At 37.3% G+C, this 19,286-nt stretch overlaps 1 pseudogene; it reads right to left on the bottom strand.

Annotated features, from left to right (window-relative positions):
- Window positions 1–17,401: 17,401 nt before the first annotated feature.
- LOC108385965 (calcyclin-binding protein pseudogene) lies at window positions 17,402–18,299 on the bottom strand (annotated as a pseudogene).
- Window positions 18,300–19,286: the final 987 nt, after the last annotated feature.

Raw genomic sequence — 19,286 nt, 5'->3', positions numbered from 1 at the left:
TGAGCGTTGACCCCCCTATACTGAATTTTATTGTTGTTAACAACCATTTGATCAATAAATATGAGAGATGCCCTCTCAAAAAAAAAAAATAGAATTTGGAGGTTACTTAAAGGTATGTAGAATTTTAGATGATAGTTGTAGTCTCTTAAGAAATATTTTTGGATTAAAGATGGCGGGGTGAGAAGAGAGACAGAGGGCTCCTCCTAAAACTGCATATAATATGAAAATATAATTAATACAACTGATCCTGAAAGAGCAACAGGAAAGAGGACTGCACCAGATTGCATACACCTGGAGAAAAGAGCGACTTCACAGAGCAAGGTAACATACTAAAGCTGTGGTCTGGCAGGACCCAAGCCCCTCCCCCACCCCAGCTCACAGGCTGGAGGAAGATAAATGGAGTGGGGAGGGAGTGGAGGCCTGGGACTCCTGAATACCTGACTCCAGAGACCTGCTCTGGGAGCACAAACCTACATTTCCAGGTGCTTTCATGACACTCTCATAACTAGGGGATTGGAAAGCGAAGACAGGCAGAATTCCTGGAGAGACTGAGATTCCAGCTACTTCTGGAAAGCAGGGATCCATATCCAGCTGCTCTGGGACAAAAGAAAGGTGGGCTGTCTGAGAGACTTCCTAACAAGGAAGTACTTAGCAAGAGGGCTGCTATAGGGGCTGGGATTGCACAGAGCTTACTGCTCAGGAGAAAGGACAGGTGGACAAAATTGTCCAGGTGCAATCTGCACAGCAGGCTGGGAGCTTTCATGATTTCCAGGTGCTCCAGCTCCCTGGCTGGCTACACAGCTCCAAGGATCTCCTCCGTGATAGGCAGCTTACTGCGCCTTTCTCCCGGCCAGCCCCACGTGGCTCGCAAACCAGCAAACCCTACACAGGTGTTAGGCCAGCCAGAGGGAAGATCTGTCTACAGCAACTACAAACACAAAGCATAAAGGCTTATACCTGTGTGCTCAGCCCACTGGTTCATGCAGTGGAGAAAGTCATAGCAGCTGGGAAGCAGGAAACAGCTCTTTCCTCCCCCTAGGTACCAATACCGCTCCCCTGCAACCCCCGACATTGCTTCAGGGGCTGAGCAGCTCCAGAGATTAGAGCTTCTGGGCACTTGAGGGCACCATATACCAATAAAAAATGCCAAAGGAATCTGGTTCAGAGTAAAATTATTAATAGAACTCCTGAGAAAGATGACTTGACCACATGACTCTTCCTGAAAGGGAGTTCAAAATAAAAATCATTAACATGCTAATTGAGGTATGGAAAGATATTCAAGAACTCAGGAATGAATTCAGGTCAGAGATTCAATCGTTGAAGAGCACAATGGAGGGTATTAAAAGCAGGTTGGATACAGTGAGAAGACAATAAATGAAAAAGAAACTAGAGAAGAGGAATACAAAGAAGCTGAGGCACAGAGAGAAAAAAGATCTCTAAGAATGAAAGAATATTGAGAGAACTGTGTGACCAATCCAAACAGAACAATATTCGCATTATAGGGGTAGCAGGAGAAGAAGAGAGAGAGAGAGATAGGGATAGAAAGTGTCTTTGAGGAGGTAATTGCTGAAAACTTCCCCAATCTGGGGAAGGAGATAGTCTCTCAGGCCATGGAGATCCACAGATCTCCCAACACAAGGGACCCAAGGAAGAAAACACTAAGACATATACTAATTAAAATGGCAAAGAATAAAGATAAGGACAGATGATTAAAAGCATCCAGAGAGAGAAATAAATCACATACGAAGGAAAGTCCATCAGGTTAATATCAGACTTCTCAGCAGAAACCTTACAGGCCAGAAGGGAGTGGCATGATATATTTAATGCAATGAGGCAGAAGGGCCTCGAACCAAGATTACTTTATCCGGCAAGATTATCATTTAAATTTGAAGGAGGAATTAAACAATTTTCAGATAAGCAAAAGCTGAGATAATTTACCTCCCACAAACCATCTCTACAGTGTATTTTGGAGGGACTACTATAGATGGAAGTGTTCCTGAGGTTGAATAGCTGTCACCAGAGGTAATAAAACCACAGTAAATAAAGTAGAACAGCTAATTGCTAAGCAAATGGAAAATTTAATGAACTCTTTCCAAAGTCAATCAAGGGATAGACAAAAGAGTTCAGAATATGACACCTAATATATAAAGAATGGAGGAGGAAGAAAATAGAGGAGAAAAAGAACAGAACCTTTAGATTGTGTTTGTAATAGCATATTAAGTGAGTTAAGTTAGACTCTTACATAGTAAGGAAGTTAACCTTGAACCTTTGGTAACCATGAATCTAAAGCATGCAATGGCAATAAGTACATACCTATCAATAATCACACTAAATGTAAATGGACTGAATGCACCAATTAAAAGAAATAGAGTCACTGAATGGATAAAAAAATAAGACCCATCTATAAGCTGCCTAGAAAAGACTCACTTTAAACCAAAAGACATACACAGACTAAAAGTGAAGGGATAGGAAAAGATATTTCATGCAACTAACAGAGAGAAAAAAGCAGGAGTTGCAGTACTTGTATCAGACAAAATAGATTTCAAAACAAAGAAAGTCACAAGAGACAAAGAAGAACATTACATAATGATAAAGGCGTCAATCCAACAAGAAGATATAACCATTATAAATGTCTATGTTCCCAACACAGGATCACCTACATATGTGAAAAGAATACTAACTGAATTAAAAGGGAAAATAAAATGCAATGCATTCATTCTAGGAAACCTCAACACACCACTCACTCTGAAGGCCAGATCAAGCAGACAGAAGATAAGTAAGGTGACAAAGGCACTGAAAAACACACTAGAACAGATGGACCTAACAGACATCTACATAACTCTACACCCAAAAGTAGCAGAATACACATTCTTCTCAAGAGCACATGGAACATTTTCAAGATTAGATCATATACCAGGCCACAAAAAGAGCCTCAGTAAATTCAAAAAGATTGAAATTGTACTAACCAGTGTCTCAGACCACAAAGGTATGAAACTAGAAATAAATTACACAAAGAAAATGAAAAATCCCAGAAACACAAGGGGGCTTCACAACATGCTCCTAAATTATCAATGGATCAATGACCAAATAAAAACAGAGATCAAGCAATATATGGAGACAAATGACAACAATAATTCAACACTGCAAAATCTGTGGGACGTAGCCAAAGCCATGCTAAGAGGAAAGTATATTGTAATACAGGCCAACCTCAGGAAAGAACAACAATCCCATATAAGCAGTCAAAACTCACAATTAATGAAACTAGAAAAAGAAGAAGAAATGAGGCTCAGTCAGTAAAGGAGGGACATAATAAAGATTAGAGTAGAAATAAATAAAATTGAGAAGAATAAAACAATAGAAAGAGTCAATGAAAGCAAGAGCTGGTACTCCAAGAAAATAAACAAAATAGATAAACCCCTAGCCAGACTTATCAAGAAAAAAAGAGAGTCTATACACATAAACAGAATCAAAAAAGAGAAAGGAAAAATGACTATGGACACCACAGAATTACAAAGACTTCTTAGAGAATACTATGAAAAATTATATGCTAACAAAGTGGATAACCTAGAAGAAATGGACAACTTTCTAGAAAAATACAACCTTCCAAGAACAGAAAATCTGAACAGATCAATTACCAGCAACGAAATTGAACTAGTGATTTAAAAACTACCTAAGAACAAAACGCCTGGACCAGATGGCTTCACCACTGAATTTTATCAAACATGTAGTGAAGACCTAATACCCATTTTCCTTAAGGTTTTCCAAAAATAGAAGAGGAGTGAATACTTCCAAACTCATTCTATGAGGCCAGCATCACTCTAATACCAAAACCAGGCAAAGACACCACAAAAAAAGGAAAATTACACACCAATATCCCTGATTAACATAGATGCAAAAATAATCAACAAAATATTAGCAAACTGAATTCAAAAATGCATCAAAAAGATCATCCATCATGATCAAGTAGGATTTATTCCAGGGATACAAGGATGGTACAACATTCAAAAATCCACCAACATCATCCACCATATCAACAAAAACAAGGACAAAAACTACACGATCATCTCCATAGATGCTGAAAAAGCATTCAACAAAATTCAACATCCATTCATGATAAAAACTCTCAACAAAATGGGTATAGAAGGCAAGTACCTCAACATAATAAAGGTCATATATGACAAACCCACAGCCAACAGCAAGAAGCTAAAAGCTTTTCCTTTAAGACTGGGAACAAGACAAGGATGCCCACTCTCCCCACTTCTATTCGACATAATATTGGAGGTCCTAGCCATTGCTATCAGACAACACAAAGAAATAAAAGGAATCCAAATTGGCAAGGAAGAAGTCAAACTGTCACTGCTTGCAGATGACATGATATTGTACATTAGAAACCCACTCCATCTAACATCTCAATTTAGGATACAGAATACAAAATAAATACACATAAATCTGTGGCATTCCTATACACTAACAATGAATTAGCAGAGAGAGAAATCAGGGAAACAATTCCATTCACAATTGCATCAGAAAGAATAAAATACCTAGGAATAAACCTAACCAAGGAAGTGAAAGACCTATACTCTGAAAACTACAAGACACTCACGAGAGAAATTAAAGAAGATACCAATAAATGGAAACACATCCCATGCTCATGGATAGGATGAATTAATATTATCAAAATGGCCATCCTGCCAAAAGCAATCTATAGATTCAATGCAAACCCAATCAAAATAGCAACAGCATTCTTCAACAAACTAGAAAAAATCATTGTAAAATTCACATGGAACCACAAAAGACCTCGAATAGCCCAAAGCAATCCTGAGAAGGAAGAATAAAACAGGGGGAATTATGCTCCCCAACTTCAAGCTCTACTACAAAGCCACAGTAATCAAGACAACTTGGTACTGGCATAAGAACAGACCCATAGACCAATGGAACAGACTAGAGAGCCCAGATATAAACCCAACCATATATAGTCAACTATATATGATAAAGGAGCCATGGACATACAGTGGGGAAATCACGGCCTCTTCAACAGTTGGTGTTAGCAAAACTGGACAGCTACATGCAAGAGAATGAAACTGGATTATTGTTTAACCCCATACACAAAAGTAAACTTGAAATGGATCAAAGACTTGAATGTAAGTCATGAAACCATAAAACTCTTAGAAGAGAACATAGGCAAACATCTCCTGAATATAAGCATGAGCAACTTCTTCCTGAATGCATCTCCTCCAGCAAGGGAAACAAAAGCAAAAATGAACTCATGGGACTACATCAAACTAAAAAGTTTCTGTACAGCAACGGACATCATCAACAGAACAAAAAGGCATCCTACAGTATGGGAGAATATATTTGTAAATGACATATCTGGCAAGGGGTTAACATCCAAAATATATAAAGAACTTACATGCCTCAACACCCACAAAGCAAATAACCCAATTAACAAATGGGCAGAGGAGCTGAAGAGACAGTTCTCCAAAGAAGAAATTCAGATGGCCAACAGACACATGGAAAGATGCTCCACATCACTAATCATCAGGGAAATGCAAATAAAACCACAATGAGATATCACCTCACACCAGTAAGGATGGCCAGCATCGAAAAGATTAAGAACAACAATTAAAAGATGCAGAGAAAGGGGAACCCTCCTACACAGCTGGTGGGAATGTAAGCTAGTTCAACCATTGTGGAAAGCAATATGGAGGTTCCTCAGAAAACTAAAAATAGAAATACCATTTGACCCAGGAATTCCACTCCTTGGAATTTACCCAAAGAATACAACTTCTCAGATTCAAAAAGACATATGCACCCATATGTTTATTGCAGCACTTTTTACAATAGCCAAGATATGGAAGCGACCTAAGTGTCCATCTGTAGATGAATGGATAAAAAAGATGTGGTATATATACACAATGGAATACTATTCAGCCATAAGAAAGAAACAAATCCTATCATTTGCAACAACATGGATGGAGCTGGAGGACATTATGCTCAGTGAAGTAATCCAGGCAGAGAAAGACAAACGCCAAATGATTTCCCTCATTTGTGGAGTATAACAATGAAGCAAAACTGAAGGAACAAAATGGCAGCAGACTCAAAGACTCCAAGAATGCACTAGTGGTTACCAAAGGGGAGGGTTGTGGGAAGGTGGGTGGGGAGGGAGGGAGAAGGGAATTGAGGGATATTATGTTTAGTACACATGGTGTGGGGGATCATGGGGAGAACAGTGTAGCACCGAGAAGGCACATAGTGAATCTGCGGCATCTTGCTGCACTGATGGACAGTGGCTGCATTGGGGTATGTGTGGGGACTTGATAATATGAGTAAATGTAATAACCACATTGTTTTTTCCATGTGAAACCTTCATAAGAGTGTATATCAATCATACCTCAATAAAAAAAATTTTTAATTAAGCTAAAATAATATAATGAAATTCCTTTCTCTGCTGTAAAAACATATCTGTAGAAAGAATAAATTTGATTTTTTTTCTTTTATATTACCATTTGTGAATGTTTATTATGTCCCAGGCTTTTTTAAAACATGGTCTTTAATGGTTTTCAAAACAGTCCTCTGAGAGCATTATTAAGACATCTATAGATAAGGAGAAAAGCATTTAACTGATTTTTCCAGGGCTAAAACCATAGCCTGGATTCAAACCCTAGTCTGTCTCATTCTTCTGAGATCCTGCCTCTTGATCATCATACTCCAGCTTCTGCCATTACTGCTGGTCATCCAGCTCTGGTTCTCTCCCCTCAAAACATGGACAAGACCTTCTTCTCCAACTTTCCCTTCTCCTGAGGAAAACCACTTTCTTGTTGCCTCTGTCCATGTCACTCTTTTGGACAACACAGGTACTTTTCTAGGAGGTCACGTTTCTCGAGAATAAAAATTCGTGGCTTACTCTGAAGTTGGCTGCATTGTGAGGACATCTTACTCTCATGGCTTAACTGTTTCAAAAATACAAAAATACAATGTGTGGCAAGTTAGTTCTGGGGAATTTTCCCCTTTGTAAAAAATGTAATCCATGAAATGTATATCCTGATTAGTTTTCATTAAGGAAAATATCTCTTTCCTGACAATGAATACTCTGTTTACTTCCTGTCCTGTTTTAGTTACATTTTAATTCATCCTACACCTTAAGGTGTGTTTATCTTTTAAACCAAGTGGCTAAGAGAAGTAGGTTTGTCTGAAAGTTATCCATTCTCACTCTTGTGATTCCAGGCTGTCCTCAAAGACATGACAGAGGAGATATGATCTCCAGGGTGATGAAAGAACAGAACTTCATTCGAGCAAAATAACTGACTGAAACAATGCTAACAAGGCTAATTTTAATTGTGTAGATGAGTCTTGCATTTTATGTTAACACTCATTTAAAGAATACAAATAAATAAACTCAAAGAATACAGATAAGAATCTAAGGAAAATTCAGTTAAATTTCAGGCTCTAGATTCTAAGTCCCTTAAAGAAACCAATATGGATTTTAAATTAAAACTGTGAAAGAAACCTTAGCATATGTGATAATAATTTATCCATATGAATATTTATTGGACACTTGCAATATGCAAAGCACTGTGCTGCTTATAGTGAAGGATGCAAATGAGACAGGGACCATGGGCTTAGAGAGAGTAAGCTGAAGGCCTCTGGAAAAAATAAGTACAGTCAGAGCAATGTAAGTATATGCAAAGAAAACCCCTCCCAAAACTCCATGCTAAACGTTAAGCTCTAAAGTCATTCTTCAGTGAGATCAGTTAATATTCCCCAGATAAAGGAAAGTATCTCAGCATAGCCCATGTTTTTACTATGCTAGTCATTTGTAATCATGTGTAAGATTCACTTAAGCATGCTAAAAGCCCAGACCTATATGCTGTTTTTCCTCCTTCAGACCTGATCAGGTGATTTGCAACCTGGGCAATTAATAATAGCAAGCAAGCCAAGCCATAAACAACATAGTAAAATTGAGAAAGACTCCATCTTAGATTGCCTTTTAAACTCTTTAGCAAAAAGACAATAACTCAGCCCACCATGAGGGCAGGGCAGGCAGTCTTGATTGATGATTGATGTGCTCCCAGACCAAAAAGCTGTTATTCTGAGGGGGAAAATCTGCAATAAATTTCTTATGTTAATTTTGCAGAATTACCTGGAGGACTGGTGAGAAAAGGGACTTAATGTCTCATCAAGGATGAAGATTCTAAGACCACTTAACAAGTCCACACACCCAAGCCCTTTATCACGTTCCAAAAATCCTCAACTGCCTATAAAACCTCTAGACAATGCACAGCTACAGACTCTCTTGTCCCCTCCTGGTGTGAGCCGGGAGCTCTGTCCTCTCACTTTATCTCTAAATAAAAGCCTTTTCCTTGGTCTCCTACTTTGAGTGTTTGCAAAGTTCATTCTTCAACTCTCTGAACAAGAACCCTGGCATCACAAAGATGAATGGCATGTTCTCTGTCTTTATGAGTTTCCACTTTGGTGAGGAAGAGGAAAAATGTATACAAGAGTTTATATGTGATGCATACCATAAAATATGTGAAATGAATTAATAGACAGGGTCAAAGAAAATAGAGATTCATTGTCTTTTCATAATTACAAAAGCTATAAAAAAGAAAGTCCTGAATAAGGATATGTTACATATAAGGAATTGATACTAAATCAACAAAACTCTTTAAAGCTATACTCTCAGTTATTTAGATTTCTCTTAATTTATTATCAATACCACCTTAATAGTTTTTGCTTAGTATTTGTCTAAACTCTATTGGCAAAGGGGCTAGTGTTACTCCTCCACCACCACTGATGTTAATTGGTTCAAGTCTTTTCCAGTTAAAAGTAAAATGAGTAAATAGGAAACAGTTAAAATATGTGAGTTTGGATTTGTGAATTATTCACTCTCTTCCTTGTGATCATTCAAATAGGAAAGTCACACAAACTACCTTCTCAAAGGATGACCACTGCTTTTTAAGATTTCAAGTTATAATGGCCCACAGAGATGAAAGTTAATGATATGATTCTGTCCAAGTACTTTAAGTTGATTGTTAAAGTGGAGCAGAACCACGCAAATTGTTTTAAATAGACTAATGAAAATGAGATAGAATTTCTTTTCAGGAGAGGATATGGGAAGTATTTCAAGAGAAATATTTCATGTTATATAAAAATTCCTACTTGGGATTTGATTTTTATTTCTAATAACTCTTCAGTCTTTAGTGACAATTTATAGGTTCCTCTTAGACTGATTTCAATTTACATTATGGAAGAAGGGTCAGTGACTCTCCATGCTAAAAGATCTCTGATTACAATGCTTTTATGGGCAGAGGGACCTGTTAGAAATTCTGATTCTTATCAGAGAGCTAGAATGATCTGAGAGAAAAAAGCAAGAATCCTAAAACAGCTAAGCAGGACTCAACTCCTAGGTTGGTCGTAGTATGCCTCCATTCTACAAAAGTGTATTTATTAAACATCTATTCTGGGCCATCTCTTCCCCAGAGTAAAATCTAAAGTAAAAACACCACAAAAGGAACTGAAAGGCACCTCTTGCTCATACGGTCTGGGTGCTAATCAGGCCAGGCTGGGAAACCCAATCTTGCCAACTGACTCTATTGTCTTGAACAAATCATTCCACTTCTCCAAACTCAGGTTTCCTCATCCATGAAATAAGCCAATTATGCCTACCTCCAAAGAAACTGTTAAGATTAAAAATAAAAGACACAAAGTAGCGAATAGAATGTCTGACAATTTACAGATATAACTGATAAAGTTCTAGCTCTGGTCAGTTCTAGTTGCCTTGGTTGTATGAATCTAGGGTTTATAGGAGAAATGTCACTGGCTAGAAAGTCTCAGTTTTTGAAGCTCACCATTCCTACTCTTACGTCCTCATTCCTTCCCAAGCAGTTCATCACCAAGTTGCTACAGGTGTTCAGAATTCTGTAAAATTCAGAATCCAGGCTAATAGATCTGGCAGTGAATCTAGAACTGGAGGATGAAGGGGAGCATAGATACATGGATTGAAAATGGTGTTGAAGCCGTTAAAATAAATAAGGATGTTAGGTAAGAATTCAAGTTCTCAGGATAGCATGGTAAAAGTAGGAAGTTTTCTTGGCAATTGGTCAGCAATTTGAGAACTCTTGTCTCAGGATCCTCTTAACACTCTTAAAAACTATTGAGGACTTCAAAGTGCTTTTGTTTATTTCCTTTGTGTCTACTGATATGTACCACACTAGGAATTAAACTGGAAATTTAAAAATATTTATTAATTCATTTACTTCTTTTTTTATTGAAGTATAGTTGATATACAATCATATAAGTTTCAAGTATACAACACAGTGGTTCAAAAGTTACCCACATTATAAAATCTTCACCCCAACTAGTGCAGTTACTATCTGTCGGCATAGAAAGGTGTTACAGAATCACTGGCTATTTTCTCCGTGCTGTACTACCATTCCCATGACCAATTTTTAAAAATATTTATTAATTCATTTAAAAAATAATAAATCCATTACATATTGACATGCATGTTTATGAAAAATTTCTCCCCAAAATTAATGAGGGTGAGGAAAACACTTTACATTTCTGTAAATCTCTTCAATGTCTGGCTTTATGAAATGGAGCTAGATTTTCATACCTGTTTCTACAGTCAGTCTAGTGTGAAAAGACACATCAGGTAGCCTCTGGGAAAACTTCACCACACACTTAGGACAGAATGAAAGTGAGCAGAACACAATTAACATATTATCATTATAAACAACAGGTTATAAACAACATCTCATTACTGTTATGAAAATTGTTTTGACCTCCCGGATACCTGGGAAGAGTTTGGGAGTACTCATGAGTCCCTGAATCACACTTCATGTCCTAAAGACTGACTGGATCATTTAAAGATTTGTGTTCTCAGAGATGTCCTGGAGAATGTAGCATCCTAGTGCCTCAAGTTTTCTTGCTTTTACAACTGTCAAATTGATAAAGGAGAAAAAAATCAAATAAAAGTTTCAGCATTCACTTTTTAAAATATAGAAAAACTTGAAAACCTTCAGGTATCCTGAAGGACCAAATATTGTATATAAAAATTTTTCAAACAAAAATTCTACATGAAGAGAAGACTGGAAAGACACTTTTCTTCCCCAGTGTACTTGCGCAGCTCATTTTGCTATCCGATGGTGAGTGATAGGTTTTACTGGCTTTGTGGCATTTTAAAAAATTGAACAATACCAATAATGGAGACAAGAGGAGACAGTCATAGTGACAGTTTGTTTGCTGCTATCAGCTTGGTGAAAACTGCCCCTTAGCTTTGTAAATAAATCAAGTTATTAAGCTAATTAACATTGCTAATTAATAAAGGGAAAGGCATCCAAAAGAACACTTTTACAAGGAATAAATTAGGTGCTTGGGATATAAATTCATCTTGATAAGGACTAAGTCTTCTAATGAAAAAATTAAAACCATAGAATTGAAACAATTGTATTTAACTACAGAGTATTGCTGATTTCATTATCACACTATAAAGCTTTCTTATAAGTGAAATTAACTGCATTAAATTGTCTGCTGCTGTTGAGAAGGAACATACCAGATTTTTGTGCTCAAGTATACCAACAGAATTGTTCAATCTAATACAAAGTTCTTGCTGAAAAGTCTGAGTATTATAGAAATGAAAACCTTTCGGTGGAGAACAGGACAGAAGCCTATATCAAAAAGTGAGAGGCTGGGTGGCAGATACAACAAGTCCAAGAGATGTCCTCACCAGGTCAGCCGTGTGTCTACACAGATAGGAACAGTGGTTCAGTGTTTGAAAATCTCAGAGAGCCTTCCAGGGTCTACTCCCTTCTCTGACATCCTATTCCCTCATTTAACGATAGAGAATGCTCGTCTTACTTATTTAGCCCCTCCATTCAACACTGAGGAATGGTCTTTGCATATTAGTATGCAACTGAAATTTTAACATTTTTATTTAATCTTAGCTTTGAATATATTAATTCAGGCAAAAGACACATTCAATTCTGTTTGATGTTTTGAAATGTTGAGGAGGGAAAAGAAAGAACCTCTGGAAACAGAATTTAGTAAAGATAATTCCTCTGGGTATAAAATAAGTTCACGAGGAAAGAGGGAGTCATAGAACTTCAAGCAGGTTACAATGAGGACTATATTCCAAAGCGGCCAAAGTAAACTTTTCTGATTGAAAAGACAATCAAAGAAGCAGCAAGGCTTTTTAAGAAAGAAAAAAAAACTATATCCATGTTCTTTTTTGTGTGTTTTTGTTCCAGCTACAATATTTTAAAGGGAACATGGCTGCTAAAGCAAGTGAAAGTGCAAAATACAAATAGTCATTCTCACTTACACACAGAGTTCATTAGAGAGAACCTGTAATTAACCTGTAATTAGCAGGTTACAGGTTAGCAGTATAGGGAAGCTTGGGCCCCCAAAGCATTCTGATTTCGCACTGGTAGTAACAAGAGTATAAAAGAAGAAGAAGTGGTTTCATTGAGTCCCAGAGATTCTGGTAGCAAAGGTAAGAAAAAATTCAGGTTTCTCCTTAATGCAGAATGAGGAAACCCAAAGGTCAATTTGGCAGTAAAAGTAATAGCTGATGCATAGCAGCAATTCTTATATGTCAAGCATGTTCCTAAGCATGTTACTTCTACAGTGGTCTGTTTACTTCCTCATACTAATTCTTTGAGGTAAGCACTAGGTTTTTTTTTCCTGCTTTGCTTTTTCCATCCAACAAGATAGGCTATGTGCTCAGGATTTCAATATATGTGTGTGTGTGTGTTTCCCATTACACATGTTTCAATATTTTTATGTAACTATCTTGTCCTTTTTCTAACCTTGTGTATTGGATTTTTTGGGTTCCTGATATTCCCAGAATCCATCCCTACCACTCCTTATGCATTCTCGGCCCATAACAAGAGCTGGATTCCAACATAATACAGACTGAGCAGTACAAGTCCAACTACAGCAAGAAATAGCATGCACACACAGAGTTGAAAGAACTGCCATTTATTAGTGGAAAAACTAGTGAAGCCCAAATAAAGTCTGTAGTAGAGTTCAGAGCACGGTACCAATGTAAAACCCTGGTTTCATAAATTTCCCATGATTTGATGAGATGTTAACATTTGGGAGAGCTGGGTGAAGAGAATACAGGAAATCTCCATACTGTCTTTGTACCTTTTCTGCAAATCTAGAATTATTCCAATTTTTTAATTTTAAGAAAAAAATTTAAGAATTAAAAAAATAAAATAACTTCTGATTCATACTGTCAGGAGCCTGGGAAACATGTTGGATAATAAATTCTACAGCCCAAATTTAGACCCAAAGGTCCAGAATATATGACTCAATAAAGTCAAATTCATTGATATAAATGCACTCACTTAGGACTTCACACTTAGTATTTTGATTTCAGCACCTAATAACATTCTCTGTCTCATACAACATAAGATGGACAGAACACTATATACCTTAGTTATATGGCAACCTACATTGCTCCTACAGTTTCACCTTTGATTCCAGTTCACCCTTCCACCTCTGCTTCACCTCCTTGCAACTCCCTCTAAGGCCTTAATAACAGCCATGGAATACTGGCAATCTGTATTTCCTCAGGCCTTGACATTCTTAGCAAATTTATTGCCTAAGAAACTTGGGAACTTCAAAGAACTAGCTCCTCAAACCAGCCACTAATTATGCATCTCAATCCCAGAAACTAGTCATGTTGCCTTATTTTAGCTTCTCCCACTTCCTGAGTAGGTCTTTGATCTGTGGTACCTTAGTATGCTGGGCCAGATGCCCTACTTTTTGTGCCAGTTATTGAGCAAACAATGTGGAAGGACCATACAGCAAACACACCAGACCTGTGATAAAACTGAAAAGAAAGCAGGTGTGCAGTTCTCCGTCGACCATCTCTCCTGGGACAGAACCCAGGCATCTAAACTAGACATTAGACTCAGAAAAGCATCCTGGCCCTAGTGCTGTAGGGATTTTGATTGATAATATGATAGCTCCTCTCTGACATGATCGGGGTTCTGGATCTAAGCCATGTAGTTGCAGATATTGGGCCCATGGCTTCACCTATCACCTCAGATTTCTAGCACTGAGTTCCTTAAGCCCTCAGCTGCAGCTGATTTCCAGGAAGTTCAGCAAACAGCCAAGTGCTGTTCTGAGGGGACAGCCAACAAAGAATCAGTCTTAGACAAGTTTATTCTAAATTTTCACCCTTCTTTACTCCTTCACACATTTTCAACATGTATATTTAAAGTCCTTTTTGTAATGCTAAGATCTTCCATTTCCTCTCATGTTACAGCTTCCATTTCTTGATCTATTAGCTCCTTCATAGGAAAAAAAAGTTTCTAACTGTAACAAAATTTATAAGGTTCTCCCTCTCATGGTGGAATAAGTGTATCTCATTATGATGTAGAAGAGTATTGGCTCCTTTCATATACCCTTCTTCAACTCATATTTTAAACTGGGTCTTTTAGAAGAAGAAATAAAGCTATTTCTCATTTACCTCTTATAGGTGATCTCTTATCACATCAGCAGCAGGTTTACAATTGTTGGGAATTCATCTTCCTTGGAAGATTTCTCCCAAATTTGCCCCTTCTGCTAGTACTGTTTCATAAATGCATATGTCCCAGAACCTGCCCTGGATTGGTAGACCAGCACATCCCAGGGCTCCTGTCCTGCATGGATGGCACAATTCTGAGACCTACTCCAGAAACGTGGTATATTCCTCTTTCCAGACATATGCAGTTGACTCCATTTGGCATTGCTACCAGAAATTAGGAAGCTTGTTTACCAGCATAACTCCCAGGCAAGAATGCAAATCCACTTGCTCTTGAGTAGGTGATACAGTTCCATCATTTGTTTTTGTGATGAGAGCACAGTTCTACTAACAGAAATTCTCATTCATTGCTGGCGGGAAGCATAATGGTACAGTCACACTGGAAAATTGCAGGTTCTTTAAAAAGTAAATGTACACTTACCATACAACCTAACAATCACACTCCTAGGCATTCATTTCAGAGAAATTAAAATTTACATCCACAAAAACAAAAAACAAAAAAGCCATACACAAATGTTCATGGCAGCTTTATTTGCAATAGCCAAAAACTGGAAATGACCCAAATGTTCTACAATAGATGAATGTTAAACACACTGTGGTACATGCATACGATGGCATACTGTCCAGAAATAAAACAAATGGAACAAACTAATGACACCTACCCAAGTTGGGTGGATCAAGGGTATTATGCTGAGTGAGAAAAGCAAATCTCATAATGCCACATGCTGATATGTATAACATTCTAAAGTCAGCAAATTGTAAAGATGGAAACATGGTTGTCAGGAGTTAGGGATGGTGAGGTATGTGGAAGTAATCTTATGACTAAAGGGATAGTATAAGGGAGAATTTTGTGGAATAGTTCTATGTCTTGAATGTAGTGCTGGTTACACCAGTCTATACTTAGAATAAAAATGCTCAGAATTAACAAATGTACCAACGTCAATTTTCTTATTTTGATATTGTACCATAATTGCATAGAATATAACCACAGGGAAAAATTGAGTGGAGGCATCACAAAACATCCTTGTACTTCTTTTTTTCATTTTTGTGAATCCATAATGATTTTAAAATGAAAAGTTAAACAAACAAGAAAAAAATAACCTAAATAGCTCTATGTATTTTTTAAATTGAATTCAAACTTAAAAACCTTCCAACAAATAAAATCCTAGACCCAGACAACTTCTCTAGTGAGTTGTATCAAATAATTAAGGAGGAAGTATATCAATTCTATTCAAGCTTTTCCAGAAAATTGAAAGGTGTGAATACATCCCAACTTGTTCTGTGAGCCCAGTGTTATGCTGATACCAAAACTAAAGGCATTGTAAACTACAAACCAGTATCTCTTATGAAAAGAGAGGCAGAAATTCTAAACACATTTCAGAAATATCAAATCCAACAATATATTAACAGAAAATATATCATGACCAAGTATATTTATCCAAAGAACGCAAAGTTGGTTTAGCATTCAAAAATCAATCAACTTAATCCAGCATTGTTAACAAACTGGGGGCAACAAAACCCAACTGTGAGATTATCTCAATAAATATAAGCAAATCATTTGAGAAAATCCAATATCCATTCTTAATAAAGCCTCTCAGCAAGCCAGGAAGAGAAGAGAATTTTCTCAACGTGCTAAAAGGCATCTATAAAAAAACGACTGCTAATATCATACCTAATGATGGAACACTGAATGCTTTCCCCTTAAGACTAGGAACAGTCTGCTCAGTACTTGTATTCAACATTAGGGGTTCTAGTCACTGCAGTAAGGTGAGAAAAAGATTTAAAAAGAATTGGTTGGAAAGGAAAAATAAAATGGTCTTAATTCACAGACAACATTTTTTTAAAGAAAACCTAATATAATCTACAAAAAAGCTACTATTGTTAGTAATTTAGTGATGTTGCAGGATATAAGATTTAAAAGCTTAAAAATAATTGTGTTATGTATACTCACAGTTAACAATAAATTTTTGAAAGAAATGTAAAGTATAAAATTTATAAAAACATCAAGGAATAAGGTTCAGTATCATCTCTCACAACTTTGCAGAAAACATTTCTTGTACTCAGTTTGCTATTAATCTCAATGTCATGTGATCTTTCCTCCTTGGCAGCATTTAGCATTTTTTTCCTTCCTTCTTGTGACGCTGGCCGGTTTTATCACACGATATATTTTTCATTCATCCTGTTTAGCACGGTGTACCCTTTTAATATGAAAAGTTGAGTCTCCCACTACAGGAAACATGTCTTTGAAATTTCCTACACTGCATTTACTCTCTCATTTCTTCTTGGAATTCCTATTGAAGTTCCCAAATTCTCAAATCGGTGGATCTTTCTAAACTGTATTCCTAGAGAATTCCCCATTTTGATCTAATGGCTTGCTGGTTGTCTGTATCCATCCCTCTCTTCAACTCATCTTTGAGATTTCTATTTTAATGATTATATTTTTCATTCCCATTTTCATTAAATTTGCTTCTTTTTTATAACAGCCTGTCCTGGTCTCTAATTTTTTCAGAGGTGGGGTCTGGTTTTATTAGTATATATCTTTATAAATTCTATAGCATTCCTTCTCTTAACCCAAATATTAAATTTATTGATCTAGCCCTTCAACAAATACTTAAATCTACTCTTAACAGACATGTCTGGTGATATCACAGGGAAAACAGACAATATTCCCTGACTCTACATACCTGACATTCTAGTAATAAAAGTTTTCAAAATTACTTTTTGGTAAACTTCAAGAGTTAAAAATATTTTCCCTGCTCCTACTCCCAAAAGATTAACTGTGTACCTCCTGGGATGCACATAGTTCACTCCACGTATGCTACTAACTCCTCTTTTGTTGGTTCTATTTTTGTGGGGTTTTTTTGAGGAAGTGTTTAATAAGTGTATTTTATTTAAATAAATCCTCCAGAATGAAATGGAGAATTTACTGCCTTTACTTAGGAGGCTGTGTAAATGGTTATCTGTCAGATGTATCTGTGCAACTCACCAAATTTCTTTATTGAAAACATAATATTTCCGCATCACAGTTCCCAAATAGACTTTAAAGTCTCAAAATTCTGTGTCTCCTTTGGCTTGCTTCTCTCTTGATTCCACCCAGGCTTTATTAATGGTTCACTTCATATCATCATCTCCATCTTCATAAATTTTCTTTAGAACATTCATCAGTCCCTCACTAGGGTCTGTTTCATTGTCATAAGAGGGTTTTTCTTTCTCTTGGCATTCCTTCTCAACCTGAGTCAGGTAGTCCCATAGTGTGTTTTCCGCTTTTTTTCTACATAAGATAAGAACTGTATCTGTCTTGACTTTTTTTGAACTGCCTTCCACAGAGATGGGTTTCAAGAGATTGTTCACAATCATGGAATAACTCATCCCATTTAGATTCTTTACCAAAAGATCAAATGACCTCTCTGTGAAATGCACCTGCACGTTCTCAGCAGAGACTTGATGAACTCCAGTCAGAGTGACATAGATTTTCACAAACTTCTCTGATCCCATCTGTAATTACTGATTTTCACTCTATATTCCGTTGTAATGGGGGCGACCACAGCAGCTGGCTTTTCATTATCAGAGGTTCTGCTTTCCTCTGTGATTTCTGTTGCATCTTGTTCTTGATTTCTGTCTCAATCTTGGATTTTTCAGCTGTACGGGCATCATGTATTCTTTTTCTAGTGGCCTTTTCCAGCAACACCTTCACCTCTTCTAGATCCTTCTGTAGCTCTTCCGCAGCTGAAGCCATGGTCCTGCTGGGTCCGTAAGGCCCAAGCTACAACCGCACAGGGGAGGCTGGAAACACCACACCCAGAGCTGAAGCCGAACCGCACAAGCCGCAACCACCGCACACACCTGCTCCCTGCACGCGGCGCCTCTGGAACCTTCATATTTTTGTGTTTTTTGTTTTGGTTTTTTGTTTCTTAGTTTCATGCTAGTTTCACTGAGCTCTTCAAATTTTGGTGATTCTTAGTTGTGCTGTTCTTCATTTTCACAACTCTTTGACAGCCTATACGTATATGCTCTTGCTATGTGCTATAGAATCTCCATTGCATTCATGAAGAAAGGGAAAATGCACCACTGAGAGAATTGTGCCAGTCATTCATTTTCTGGGTATGACATCTTCTGTCATAAACCAGGGCTTACCCTTGTCATATCCTCACTACACCTGTCTGGCAGCAGATGCCTCCACTGTGCACTCTTTGGTTAGAGGAGACTGATTAAAGGAGACTGTGCAGAAGAGTTAACATAGCAAACCTGAGACTGCTATTCTTGGAAAGTCCTGGTTATCTGAGAACTTGGCTGGTAAGCAATTTCCTGATGTAAAAATTTCCTTGAATGACAAGATGGTTCACTGTGCCTGGATTCTAAAAACAATGTGGTTTATGTTGAACGTCTGCATTCCTTCTGGAGGTCTAAAATTTTGGTGCCTGCTAAGCAGATCTTACATGGCCAATTTCCACTAAAAACCTTAGTCATTTAGTCTCTAATGAGCTTTCATTGTACACAACCCTTTGCACATGTTGACACAACTTATTTCTGGATGTGTGTGTCCTATGTGAGTACACTAGGAGAGGACTCTTGGAAACTAATGCCTGTTTTCCTCCAGACTCTCTGCCCATGCACCATTTCCCTTTGCAATTTTGCTTTGTATTCTTTCTCTGTAGTAAATCTTAGCCATGAGTACAACTGTTTTCTTAGTTTGATGGCTCATTCTAGAGAATCACCAAACCCAGGGATTATTTTAGACACACCTAACACA

This window comes from Manis javanica, chromosome 12 (assembly GCF_040802235.1).
Source record: "Manis javanica isolate MJ-LG chromosome 12, MJ_LKY, whole genome shotgun sequence".
Classification (NCBI taxonomy): domain Eukaryota; kingdom Metazoa; phylum Chordata; class Mammalia; order Pholidota; family Manidae; genus Manis; species Manis javanica.
Note: the sequence above shows the minus strand (reverse complement) of the source record. Positions and strands in the feature narration are given on the sequence as shown.